We start from the raw sequence: 13,777 nt of genomic DNA on the forward strand, positions 1-13,777 counted from the left end.
AGGAGGTAGATAAGAAGGAACCAAGTCATTAAGGATGAAATATCAGAAGGCAGCCAAAGGATGCTGGGCACTGAACATGCAGGAAATACCTTAGTCTCATTGACAACTATAGACTTATAAACCAATACAGATAATCCTTGATTTACAATCACAATTGAGCTGGAAATTTTAGTCAGGATGTTGCAACCAATCATAAATGCTATTCAGTTGCCAAGTGCCCAAAATACAATCACATGACCATGCGGGTAGTGTGGCAGTAACTTTGAGGACCAGGTCATAAAGATTCTTGAATCCACGATAAATCTGAACAATTGTCAAGCAACAAGGCATAAGTCGAGGTCTACTTGTAAAGCAATTATTTTTAGAGATAAATAGGGCTTGTAAATCCTACCCATTCTGAGTCATTCTGGATCCCAGCTTAGTAGTTTCTGTCCCTCTAACAAGTCTCTAGCTGAGAAGGAGTTGGGTAAATGGGGATGATCAGATAAGTATATGAAACAGGAAATTTGTAACAAAAGTTTGCTGTGACTTTGAATTCAATAGTCTATGTATTCTCTCAGAATCTTATGTGCCACAGAGTTCTGTTTAAAGTTATCTGCCTATGTTTCTAATTATTTCTCGGCTCTTGACTAGAGTGGTGTGGAGTTTTGTATTCTGTAGCCGCACCTATCTGAAAAACTCAGGTGGGGACTAAAACAGCATGGGGGACTACAGGATCTATGCAATCGACAGCTGCATGTAAGAATCTCACCAGGCTCAAGGTTGACTCAGCCTTCCATTCTTTCTAAGGTAGGTAAAATGAGGACCCAGTTTGTGGGGGCAATAAGCTGACTTTGTATACATATACAAAAGTATGAAGGCTATTGCTTAATGCATTGTAAGCCGCTCTGAGTCTCCGGAGAAGGGTGGCATATAAATCAAATTTTAAAAAAAGTGAGTGAACATGCCACTTTGGACTCTCTTTATCCCTATCCTGAGATAATAGTGTGTCCAGTTTGTTATATGGAAGGGCTGAATACTTCGGGAGAGCATAGTAATAAATTGAGCCTAATAGCTGTGGATTAATCCAGAAGTGGCATTGCAAAACAAGAAGAAAAAGCATAAAAAAATGAAAGGTTGCTGAATGAATGCATATTGACTACAAAACACAAAAAAGGTATGTTGGGATGAATTTATGATGTAGAGAGAATTAATAAGGATCAGTAATATAAAAGAAATGACAGAAACAAGGTATAAATGGGTTAAAAAGAAGTGAAATGTTGAAAAAGTTATAATTGAATAGAACTGGGATCCACAAAGAGAAAGAAATGACAAGCTAAAAGAACAAAAGGTTTGTTCAATCTTGCTTCTGTCATATGTGTATGATAGAGGTAAGAATGATTTGCAACGGTACAAGGGTGTGAAGATATATACTTCATGTTATTAATATAAATTAGATTTCATTAGATTTCTTTTTCTTTGTCTATATTTTGTTTTGCTTTCTAACTTTCTTTTTCGGTGCTTTGCATAATGTACAAATTTTTTAAAATTGTAAACATTTTGTTTTTAAAAATCACAAAAAACCTGGGGCATTCAAATGGAGGGGAATTTTTATATACTATCCCAATATAACAATGTTTACTTGTATAAAAATTGTAATTTTAACATGATTGAATCATTGGATTTTGGGTCATCTTATTGTTTAATCAAGGTAAAAATGGTAGCAGCAACATTACAATCAACATTATGCTTCAATTAGCTAGGTATGTTTAGTCATGTCTTTTTGCAGAGTGATGACCAAATCAGTACCTCTTCTATGCACGTCCAACATTGCACATTGATTAGTTTTTTAATTTGTTTGTGTCTTGTAAGAAACACATATCACATCTGTATCACAGACAGTCTTAGTAGCCAGAAAATTAATATTTGCTTCTAGAACTATTAGCAAGCCCATTGCTTTCAGGGGTACCTACTAATATGCAGAGGCTCAAACCATGAGGATGTAAATTTGATTTTATATAACTTTCCTGCAGAATACTATTAATGGATGTGCTTTAATATTTTGGAAAGCCCTTTCTTCTCAGTTGGAGAACCAAATTAGTAGAAAAAAGGAAAAACCATTTCTATTTGTGAAGTGAATTAATATAAATGCTTACAATAGATAATTCTAAGAGAAAAGGGCAATGAATAAAATCAGCAATAAAACATTAATACAAACAAAACTGATATATCAGTTAAACCAACTGGTTGGAAATAGCTACGGTGATCATGTCATTTATTATGAAGGATAATCTTTTATTTCAAAAAGTTATTTCTTTAGATTTTTCAAAAACTCAGTTTTGCTCTTTATTTTGATCATTTAATTTTTACTATACAAATGGTACCATTTATTGCACAATCTTTCATATTCGTGAAAAATTTAGAAAATTTAAATTGTCTTTTACATACTTTTAAATTTACATATATTGTTTTAGATATTTTTATTAGAATCTTTTACTTTTATAATAATACTTTTACTTTTAAATTTACATATATTGTTTTATATATTTTTATTAGAATCTTTTTATAAAGTTTTTTTTTTTTGCTTTTGAATTTTATTTTTCAGAACAAACTTATAAACTTATAAAAAGGTTGAAATGAGGGGTTCTTGGTGCTCTCTGAGCTTGCTTGTTTGTTTTGTTGCAGACATTTCATTACCCAAAGTAAGTAATATTAGGTAAACTAGCTAATGAAATGTATGCAAGAAAACAAGCAATTTCAGAGAGTACTGAGGATCCCTCACCGCATATATAGTCCAACAATTATAACATTTTATTGGAGAATGCTCTCACTACATTCCCTCTCTCGAATAACGAAGATGTAATTTATTGATTTATTCAATCAGTCAATTTATTTAGCCTCCCATCTTGACAATGACTGGGTAGTGAGGAATAATAAACATTTAACAAGTATATCTGCAAAAATTTAAATACATAGCAACCAAACAAATAACCACATATCCAGGTCCCTTCAGTGTATCCAGTGTATCCAGTGTGCCAATAACTACTGAGATCCCTACAGCCATTTTATGCCATAATTTTCGATTCTCAGATTTAGAATAGAACAGAACAGCACAGAATAACAGAGTTGGAAGGAACCATGGAGGTCTTCTAGTCCAACCCCCTGCTTAGGCAGGAAACCCTACACCACTTCAGACAAATGGTTATCCAACTTCTTCTTAAAAACTTCCAGTGTTGAATAGGATTTTGGATAGGATTTTCTCCAATTCCTTGTGTTCAATTCTATTATCTCTGTATTGCCGCATCAATTATCCATACTTACTATTTTACTTTATTATTTATGGATTGTTGTACAGTCAGTCAGATATTTATATATTAATAATATTAATTTATTATGGTTTGTCACATAGCCAGATGTTAGATTGGACTTGGCATTTTTATCATCTATCCTTCTCAAGGACCTGGGATAGGCAGATATGTATGTTTTTGTTCATGTTACATATATTGTCACATAATGTAAGCTGCTTCAAGTAAAGCTTTCGTTTGCAATTGACTGATGGAGATTTGTCAATATTAGTAGTGTTCAAATGGTGCTCCAGATATTTTGGGGTTGCACCCAAATCAACCATTACTATTAGCATTGTATTTGGTTTTTTAACCACAGTAATTCTATTTCTATTTGCAGGTCTTTGTGTTTTGTTATCTTCTTCAGTTCTTTCTCTTCTTTTCTCCTGTCTCCAAGTATTGTCCACAATCCTGACTTTTTTGTCTTTCTTATCAACCAGTTGTTAAGTCTGTGGAACGGTATGGCAGATGCTTGTGATTCTAAAGTCCTAGAGAACTGAAGCTTCTTCATTTTCTATTACTCTGTCTATTTTATGGGTCAATGAATTCTTGCTTGCAGATAAATGGTATTTCTTGCAGATCTTCCAGTTCACCATTGTTTCTGCTTTGTCGGGCTGTTGTTTATCATCAGTCTGTGTGATCTTCTTGCAGCAGCCAAGTAGGTAACTTAAAAGACACCTAGAGCATCACTGGAGCAAGACAAAGAGCAGGGCTGACTCAGGTAAAAGCTATATTAGGTCTTACCCTATAGTGATAAGGGTGAGAAAGAATAATTTTTTTAGAAGTTCTAACAAGTTGTTCATATCCTAAAGCAGTGTTTAATATTTGGACAGACACGTTACTACAGATATACCAGAAAAATTTGTCAGGCACAAATAACAGGAACAGGAGTTTATTATGTGCAACTTATACACAAGAAACTGATCTACTAAAAGTCAAGATAAATTAGTGCTAGATAAGAGTTAACAGAATTCACAGCGGTTCAGCTTAGGTCTCTTGTGGGAGTGTAGCTACTCCAAACTGATGATATGTTCGATCCCGCCTTCAACTCCACCTGGTCATCTCCTACAAAGTTGTTTGGATAATAGGAGGAGGAAGGAATATTAGCTATGTTCGTCACCTTGCGTTATTTATTTTTAAAAAATAAAGGCAGGAAGGATATAAATAAATAAAGTAACTGAAACCATCTTAGTCATTGGTTAAAACCAAAGCAAAGGGAACATCGTGAGAACACAATAGAATAAAAGATGTTGTCAGGACAGGTTTGCGATTTGTAGGTGTAAATGTGAAACTCCAGCAATTTGGGAGATGAGTATTATATTTGGTAATTACAGATATGCTATGCTTTGAATCCACAGCCAAAAGGGTGTTTCAAAGTGTGCATGAGTGTGCATGTTGCATCTGTTGGTACCTCCCTAAAGAAAGTATTTTTTAAAAATGCCATGTCAGAAGTTTCTTAACTCAAATGCATGTTCTCCTGTGGTCTTGCAGCTATTTGTAATCCTAGGAAAAGATGCAACTTTTTTGAGGAGACAATGATAGGTATAGTATGAATGCCCATACCCACTCTGAACTGCATTTCTAACTGTGGATCCAGAATGAAGTACGTACAGTCCTAATGGTAATGAAATCTAACTTCTATGTAATATTATTTCAATAAATTTCACTCTAGTGCAATAACTAAAATTAATTTACAGGCATAAAGAGTGTCGTGTTTCTCTCTTCTCCACATCCCTGACCTCGCAAAAAATAAATTTGCTTGAGGACAGATAGATTTGAGATACATATTGCCGTTGTAATATGTATGTACAATGATTCATAGTCAGCCATGGTTTCTTGAGTCCAAAGTACTACTGAATTTCACAATATCAACTTATAACAAAAACATTCAATCTGCAATTTCCATGTGAAGGCTAACTCCAAACTATAGACCTTTTTACAATCTTGCTTAATTGTTTTAAATTATTTTGTCTCTTCACTATCTGCTTGTTTAGCACACCTTGTGTGATGAGTAATTTTGAAAAATTGGATAGTTTAGATCAACTTTTAAGACATTTTGTATACCAGATTTTTTGGACTATAAGGCACTTCTGAGTTTAAGATGCACCTAGCTTTTGGGGAGGAAAACAAGAAAAAAAAATCTGCCTCTGCCTTCCAGCATTTTGCCTCCTTACAGCAAACAGCCTGACCAGCTTCAGCACAGCCTGATTTAGCATGAACAGCTGATTGGGGATTGGATCTGCCTCCAGGAATACCGCCTATCAGCTTTTCCAGGCTGCGAGGATTGCCACCACCCATCGACGCCCATCGCCACTGCTGTCTATTGCCATCTCCATCGTCTATTGGCCTCCGTGCATTCCGTTTTCGGCCTCAGCGCATCCCATTTTTGGCCTGTTCCAGGCGGCCGAGATAGGCGGTGGCAATCCCCTCCACCTGGAACAGGCCAAAAATGCGATGCATGGAAGCAGCGCTAGGCAACAGTTGCGATGGGCGGTGGTGATCCCCACAGCCTAGAACAGCTGATAGGCGGTATTCTGGGAGATAGATCCAACTGCCAATCAGCTGTTCATGCTAAATCAGGCTGTGCTGAAGCTGACCAAGTTGTTTGCTGCAAGGAGGCAAATTGCTGGGAGGCAGAGGCTGAAGAGTGGGGGCCAGCAGGTGGGCAGGGCTTCGGTAACATTCGCTGTATAAGGCGCACAGGTATTTCCACCCACTTGGAGCGGGGGGAGTGTGTCTTATATAGTGAAAAATATGTGTTCTGTCCCCGTCTCACACACGCACACAAACAGTCAGCCAGGAGTTAAAATAAACTTGCAGACAATAATTTCCTTTGATAATAGAATTGGCAGTAACCCAGTAGCTGCTTGCCAAAAACTTTACTCACAGAGGGAGGTGTTCCTCCTCCGTCAGATAAACCAAAATAAATTCACAAAGCCAAAGAATTGTCAAGTCCAGTCCATAATAAATCCAAGGAAAGCAGATAACGAAGTTCCAGAGACACAGTATGACTTGCTAGCTGTTCAGTTTTGTCCATCACAAAACCTGAATGGCCACCACACCCCCTTTTATCCCCTGTGGGGTGTGGTCCAGTGACTCAGCTTAATCTCTGGCACATCTCCTTCTCTGCTGCGTGCGCTTGTCTTTCCTACGCTGGCGGGGATCTAGCCAAGACTTATCTCCGTTGCTGTCTAACTGCGGCTGCTCGGAGATGCCTGGCTCCTGGCCTATCTCTTCTCCTTCAGAAGACACCTGAGGCATTGCCAGAGAGGAGGGTCCTGGAGAGGGAGGCCTTGCCAACTCCTCTCCTTCACTTTCGGAGTCTTCTCCCTCCGATAAAACGGGTTCGGGGATCGGAGTCACAATAATATGGTAATTATAGTAAAGATGCTAAGAGACATGTATCTTGGAATTTTTTTCTCTCATGGAGCATCATAGATAACTTTTTTGTTTTATCATTTGTATATCTTAATTATCATTCTATTGTTGAGAATAGAACAATAATCTATTGTTCACATATTTCTGAGATTATTTTTCTGTGGGAAACTACCATTGTGCTAATAACAAGTTGATTTGGGAGGAGGGGGAGGCTCCTAGCACTATCAGTTTAAAAAGTTACATTCTTTCCTATCTTGGTGGAAGAAAAATGTGAAAGAATTCACAGGAAGGGTGTAAATACAAGTTAGCACCAATCATATGAAATAAATAATCTCACATGGAACTTTCTTCCCAAATATGGTTATTTGCTTTGTTAAAGAAGAGAATTACAAGAAACATACTTTCTGTATGCGATCAGGGTGGAATTTTGCCATTCTATTGTTCACAAAACTGAAATTGTATGTATTAGTTTCATGAAATTCAGTAGAGGGTAACCATCAAGAGTACAGGTTATTCATCTATTTTAGAAATTTAAAACTCAGTGATGCATCATAGAGAAAGTAATGCTTTTTAGGGGAAACATGCATGTTTTTTTTCTTTATTAATTAAAACTGTTTTAAAAATAGAATTCTATGTCATTTGGTAAAAATCAAACATGGATTAATTACAACAGAAACTTTACCTTGTAATTAGCAGGATAAAATAAGATAGTGCTACAAACTGAGAAAAATCTTCTTTCTCCTCTTTTCATGCAGGACAGTTTGGACAGGGATGATTCCATTGTAAAATGAATGTAGACATTTAGTAACAAATGGAAGAAAAGAGAACTTATGGACGAGTGGAAAGCTGTGTTTGTTTTTGTCCTCATTTGGAATCTGTCGAGGCCTCATGAAAAGTACTGGAATTAAACTCCACCAAGCAGACTCAAGACTTTCATATTACATTCAAAAATCATGCCCTTTATTCATGTTTACTTCCAAGGTTTGGCTCTTTAGTGCCTTCCTGCTGCCTTTTTGAATCAACGTCTTACTCATTTCCCAGTTTTGAAGGCCTCTACCATCTGTCCCTTGTCTTGTTTATAAAACAGCCTTCTCTGGCATGAGAATCAGAAATTCCTATCTCACCAGTTTCAACCCTTGCAGAGTCCTGATTACAACTTAGGACATAATTATGCCTTGTACTTCCCCTATAATGTGCTACTCCTTTTCCCTTCTTTTCCTCCTTGAAGACAGATCTTTATCATCCCCACTTTTTCTACTGTGCCCTTTTTAAAATTTTCTTTGCAATCACAGCAGCCACTGCTGCTCTTTTTTGCCTGCCTGCAGTTTCATTCCATCATCCAATCCTTATGGATTTTTTTAAAATCTTGTAATCCTTTAATTCAAGGTAGAGTTGGGACGACTGAATGGAGCTGAGAGTTTACTGGCTAGATGCCCTTCCTGACACATATTGTGACGTTTGCAGCAGATATTTTCTCTTTCTACCCTGAGAGAGAAACATCTGCCATTACTGAGGATTGAACTCTCAACCTTCTAAATGGGAGGCAACAGTTTTCATCAGTAGACCATGGCATTCAACTATAGGACCTGTTTTAATTTGTGAGTGAAAGTGTTAGTGGAAACTTTTAGTCACTGAAGAAAAAGTTGAGAATATCTCAAGAAAACTGTGAATTGCAGCTGTGAATAATAAAAACTAAGTCAGGGCCGTAGAAGAATTGACAAATGCCAAGGCTGGGGAATCAGTATTCATGTCAATGGCCCCCAGATACCATCCCAGATTACCGTACCATACCAGCTTGGTTCCACCTTCAACAGGCAAAGAAAAGGGTAGCAAAATTCTCATAAAACCTAAAACATATTCCAGATATCAAAGGTTTCTCATTCTAAGAGGTGTATAAAATACCAGATTCCTGGAGATCTGCTGACTAATTCAGAGGGTAACAAAAATAATAAATCAGATGATTGAAATTGGTATTGCTTGATCTTACCAATAATATGGAATGCCATATTGTAACATGTTTCCAATAGTGAGGAGCCCTATACTTGGAACCAACATAAGCAGAAGCAGGGAGGTAAAAAACAAAGCAAAGCCTGGAGCCCTCCTATCTATCTTCAACTTAATAACTCTGCTGGGATAAAGTCATCCCCAGAGCTTTCCCTGGCTATGCTCAATTAACTGCTTGGTTTCAAAGGTGGTAACTGAGGGCTAAGGGGTAATTGCATGAAAGATGCAGATTATGAGTTCCACAAGCTACAGAACCTATGATTTTCCTGTATGCTGGCCAGTAGACAAGCAAGATATTCTAGATAGAACTCTGCGTAACTAAAGAGATGTGAGAAGAGAGAAGTCCTTGATTTATAATCCAATGGAACCCCTAATTTTTATTGCTAAGGAAGACATTAAGTGTGTTGTTTAAAGGTCACTTTATGACCTTTTTGCCACAGTTGTTAATCAAATCACTGCAGTTGTTAAGTGAATCGTGGTTATTAAGTGAATTTGGCTTCCCCCATTCACTGCTTGTCAGAAGCCAGCTGGGAAAATTAGAAATAATTATCACATCATTATGAAATGATTTGAAAAGCTGATAAAATGATTTTATTATTAATATTTTACTATTTATCCAGCCTCCGTCCAGTATTTGACTCAGCTGGTGGGTATATGGAGTTGATGTCAAAGACTCCTGCACCCTTAAGCAGGTAAACAATTTCGCTTATTAGTGATGCTTGATTCTTTGCTTACCGTCCAATCGTTCCACGGAGGATGCTATTTCCTCTGTTCTCCATATGAGTTTGGTGCACTTAGAGGAAAGAAATACTCATATGTGAATGCTATTTGTTGACTTTAATTTGGCGTTTAATATGATCAGTATTTAGTAGATAAACTAGATCTTTTTGGCTTTAACAACGCTTTTGTGCAACTGGGTTCTTGATTTTCTCACTCTTAGGCCCCAGTATGTGCAAATTGTGATTAATATTTCTAACACCATGTTCTTGAGCACAGGTTTTCCTCAGGGCTAGGTCCTAAGTACAATATTGTTCACCTTGTTGACTCATGATTGTTGTGCAAGGTTTGCTACCAGCGTGCCTACCATCCCTGTCCTAATGTTTTCTTTTATTCGTATCCTTTTCATGTATTTATAATTATGTTTATACTTGTATCTGTCATAAAATACATGCTTAACGAAAAATACAAAAAAAAAAATTATGCAGAGGATAAAACAGTGGTGGGCCTTATTCAGGATGATGATGTGAACGATGACCAGAAGGAAGTAGAGGGTTTGATGATGTGGTGTAATAAAAACAGCCTTGTTTTAAATGTAGGAAAAACTAAAGAGATCATTGTTAGTTTCAGAAAAAGCAGGCACAGTCATATACCTCTGTGTATTAACAATTCAATTATGGAGGTGGTTAGTAGTATCAAGTTTCTGTGGGTGCAGATGACAAGCAGGTTAGCTTGGTCACTCAATCAGTGAGATACTGGTGAACCGGGCATGGCAGCACCTGCAATTTCTGCATCATATAAGAAGAGTACACCTTCCTTCCACTATCCTAACCACTTTCTATAATGGGACGATTAAAAGCATCATATTGTATTACTGTGTGGTTTCGAGGTATTACTGTTTCAGACAGGAAGGCTATACAGAGGGTGGTAAGGATGGCAGAAAAGATTATTGGAAGTTCACTTTCTTCTATCATAGCATATAAGCGATGTTTGACCAGGGTGTGCACTGTTGTCTCAGATGCTATACATCCTCTCTATGACTGGTTTTCTTTGTTACCTTTTTGGGAAGAGGCTGCACAGTATCCCAAGCAGACCAACTAGATTCTATAATAGTTTTATATCATATGCTAACAACTTTGTTAATTCTCAAGACTTCTTTCCAGTTTGTATTCTAAATGGTCTGTGATTGTCTGTCTGTCTGTCTGTATACACATGCATACATACAAGTCTCTCTCTTTCTCTCTCTCTCTCTCTCTCTCTCTCTCTCTCTCTCTCTCTCTCTCTCTCTCTGTGTGTGTGTGTGTGTGTGTGTGTGTACTTTTTTTTGAGAGCAGGCATCAGAATTTCATTTTTTGGTGTATGCTACTGTGTTCACAGAAAAAGTGATGATAAAGATTATCTGGCATTGCCTTGCCTTTATTCTCTTTGGATATAAGAGTGGAACTCTGTGGAATTGTTCCCTGGAGATTATGTAAGGATTCCAATAAGGACGCAAAATCTCCCTACACCTTTCTTTCTTTACTGTAGCCTCTGTTTTCCATTTATTCCTTAAAAAGCTAGTCTATTTTTTCTTCCCAATTGATTCTTGTTCTTCATTTGCTTTCCTTTTTGTGCCCTATGAACATCTTCAAACTTACCAATCTTGCCTCTCTTTTCAAGCATTGCTTTTCCTATTGTCCCAAATCTCTTATTTACACTGATGGTTATCTGCACTGCTAAAAGATTGCTTACTTTGCCTCAACATAAGCAGCATATGCTCTCCATTATTCAAGTAAGCTATTGTAGATGGTTCAAAAAGCATGGATTAATCTAGAAGGTAGGAAGAATTTACAGTAATGGGTGAGAAATTTGCTGGCCAAAATACCGGCCAGCAAATTTAAAAAATCTACACACTCCTTTTAAAATGCCAGGTTTTTAAAATGTAAAAAAATTAGACCAAGATAATTTTTTAATATAATATATAACATATAAGCTTTACAATTCAATTGAAAAAACAAACTAAAATCTTTTTAGGGGAAAATTAAAAATAAAATAATGTAAAATAATGTAATTGCATTAGACTGCAGATTCTCTTATAAGTAGGGATGTGCCTGTGTTCAGAATTAACCAATCACATCCAAATTGATGTTAAATAATAGGATATACCTGTCATCAATTAAAGTGACAATGATTAAACCCATACAAAGTTCAGTTGTGCTAGTAGGATTTTTCTGACATTTACTCAGTGCCTCCTACACCAAAAGCCATGATCAACAAAGGGATCTCATTGTTGGAAGGCATCAGTCAGGAGAAGGATACAAAAAAGTTTCCATGGTATTGGATATACAATGGAACACTGTGAAAATAGTCATCAACAAGTAGAGAAAATAGGGCACAAAGTGACATTACCAAAAACTGGATGTCTCTCAAAATTGATGAAAAAACAAGAAGAAAATTGATTTGACAGCCAGCCAAGAAGCCTACAGCAACATTAAAGGGACCGCAGGAATTTCTGGAAAGTATTGGTTGTATACTACATGTGAATGTGACAACAATATTCTTCATATATCTAGAATGTGGGGTAGGGTGGCAAGATTTACTTAAAAAAAACCCATCCAAGCCCTGTTACATTTTGCAAAAATCTACATAAAGTCTGACAAAGCAACTGGAAAAATGTGTTGTGGTCTGATGAGACCGAGGTTGAACTTTTTGGCTATAATCCCAAAAAGTATGTTTGGTGCAAAACAACATTGTGCATCACCAAAAGTATGCTATGCCCAAAGTGAAGCATGGTGGTGGCAGCATTATGTTTTGCAGCTGCCATTCTTCAGCTGGAACTGGGCCTTTAATCAAGGTGAAGGGAATTTTGAATAGTTCCAAATATCAGTCAATTATAGCACAAAGCTTCAGGCCTCTGCTAAAATGTTGAAGATGAAAAGGTATCTCACCTTTCAATATAAATAAATAAATAACTTTATTGTCATTGTATGTATATACACAGTATACCCATACAACGAAATTCACTTAACAAAAGTTAAGACCAGGTCCAACACACATAACAATCCCCAAACACACTCCCACCCACCGCAATTCTCCACCCTAAACCACCCAAACATCCACACAACAGACCAAGTAAAACTGTCCAACAGCTCACTGATGGTGGCCTTTCAGTTCATTTTTGAGTGCAATTATAGCTCTGGGATAAAAACTATTCAGAAAATGAGTTTTAATTGTTTTGTATCTTCTGCCAGAAGGCAACAGTCCAAAAAGATTGTAAGCAGGATGGGAAGTGTCTCTGAGAATGTTATGCAGCTTTCTCAAACAGCAAGATTCGAAGATGTCGTCCAGGGCTGATAGCTGGAATCCAATGATATTCTGGGCAGTTTTAATGATTGTCTGTAGAACTTTTTTGTCCGCTACAGAGCTGTTCCCATACTATGCAAGAATGCCGTATGTCAGGACACTTTCAATGGTGCTGCAATAGTAGGACAGAAGTAGATGCTGACATAGATTTATCTTCCTGAGCATTCTCAGGAAGTACAGCCTCTTCTGTGCCTTCTTCACAATATGCCAACGATCCAAAGCATACCTCTAAATCAACAAAAGAATGACTTCATCAGAAGAAGATCAATATTTTGGAATGCCCCAGTCAGAGCCTGGATCTGTATCCAATTGAAATTCTGTGGAGTGACCTGAAAAGGGCGGTGCACAGGAGAAGCTTCCCCCCCCCCTGATAATTTTGGAGCAATTTCACAAGGAAGTGTTGGCAAAGATTCCCAAAGCAAGATGTACCATACTGATAGGCTCCTATCCCAAAACAGTGAATGCTCGTAACATTAAAAGGTGTTTCAACAAAGTTTAAGGTGTCCACACTTATGCAATCACATTATGGTAAGATTTTTATTCCCCCTCCCTCTCTAAAAGATTTGTTTTTTAGTTGAATTGTACAGCATATATATTCTTTCTCACTGAGCTACTGAGAATGAGTTGGGTAACCATATAAAATTTCCTAAATAAAAAAAAAATGTTGGAAAAGAGTGGAAAAATTCTTAAGTGATTTTATAGTATCTTGATCTGATTTTTTTACATCTCAAAAATCCTGGCATTTTAACAGGGAGGGGTTGATTTTCTATATCCAATGTAAGGTGCATATATTGAGGAGGGGTGAGTTTCATTAAGATTGAATTTCATTGCAGGAAGAAGGGACAGGAAAATATGTGTTTAGAATTTTTGTTTTGAATCTGAACAACCAAAAATTATGGAAGTATTTTATGCAAATGTTAACAGCCACTTCTTTTTAGACTGCATTTTTAAACTCTTCAGATTTATTTTGTTTTCAAAATTCAAGTAGGAAAAGTTAGGATATTAAATAAAAG

The sequence above is a fragment of the Pantherophis guttatus genome, chromosome 4 (assembly GCF_059756535.1).
Source record: "Pantherophis guttatus breed Tessera chromosome 4, ASM5975653v1, whole genome shotgun sequence".
In the NCBI taxonomy this organism is placed as follows: Eukaryota; Metazoa; Chordata; class Lepidosauria; order Squamata; family Colubridae; genus Pantherophis; species Pantherophis guttatus.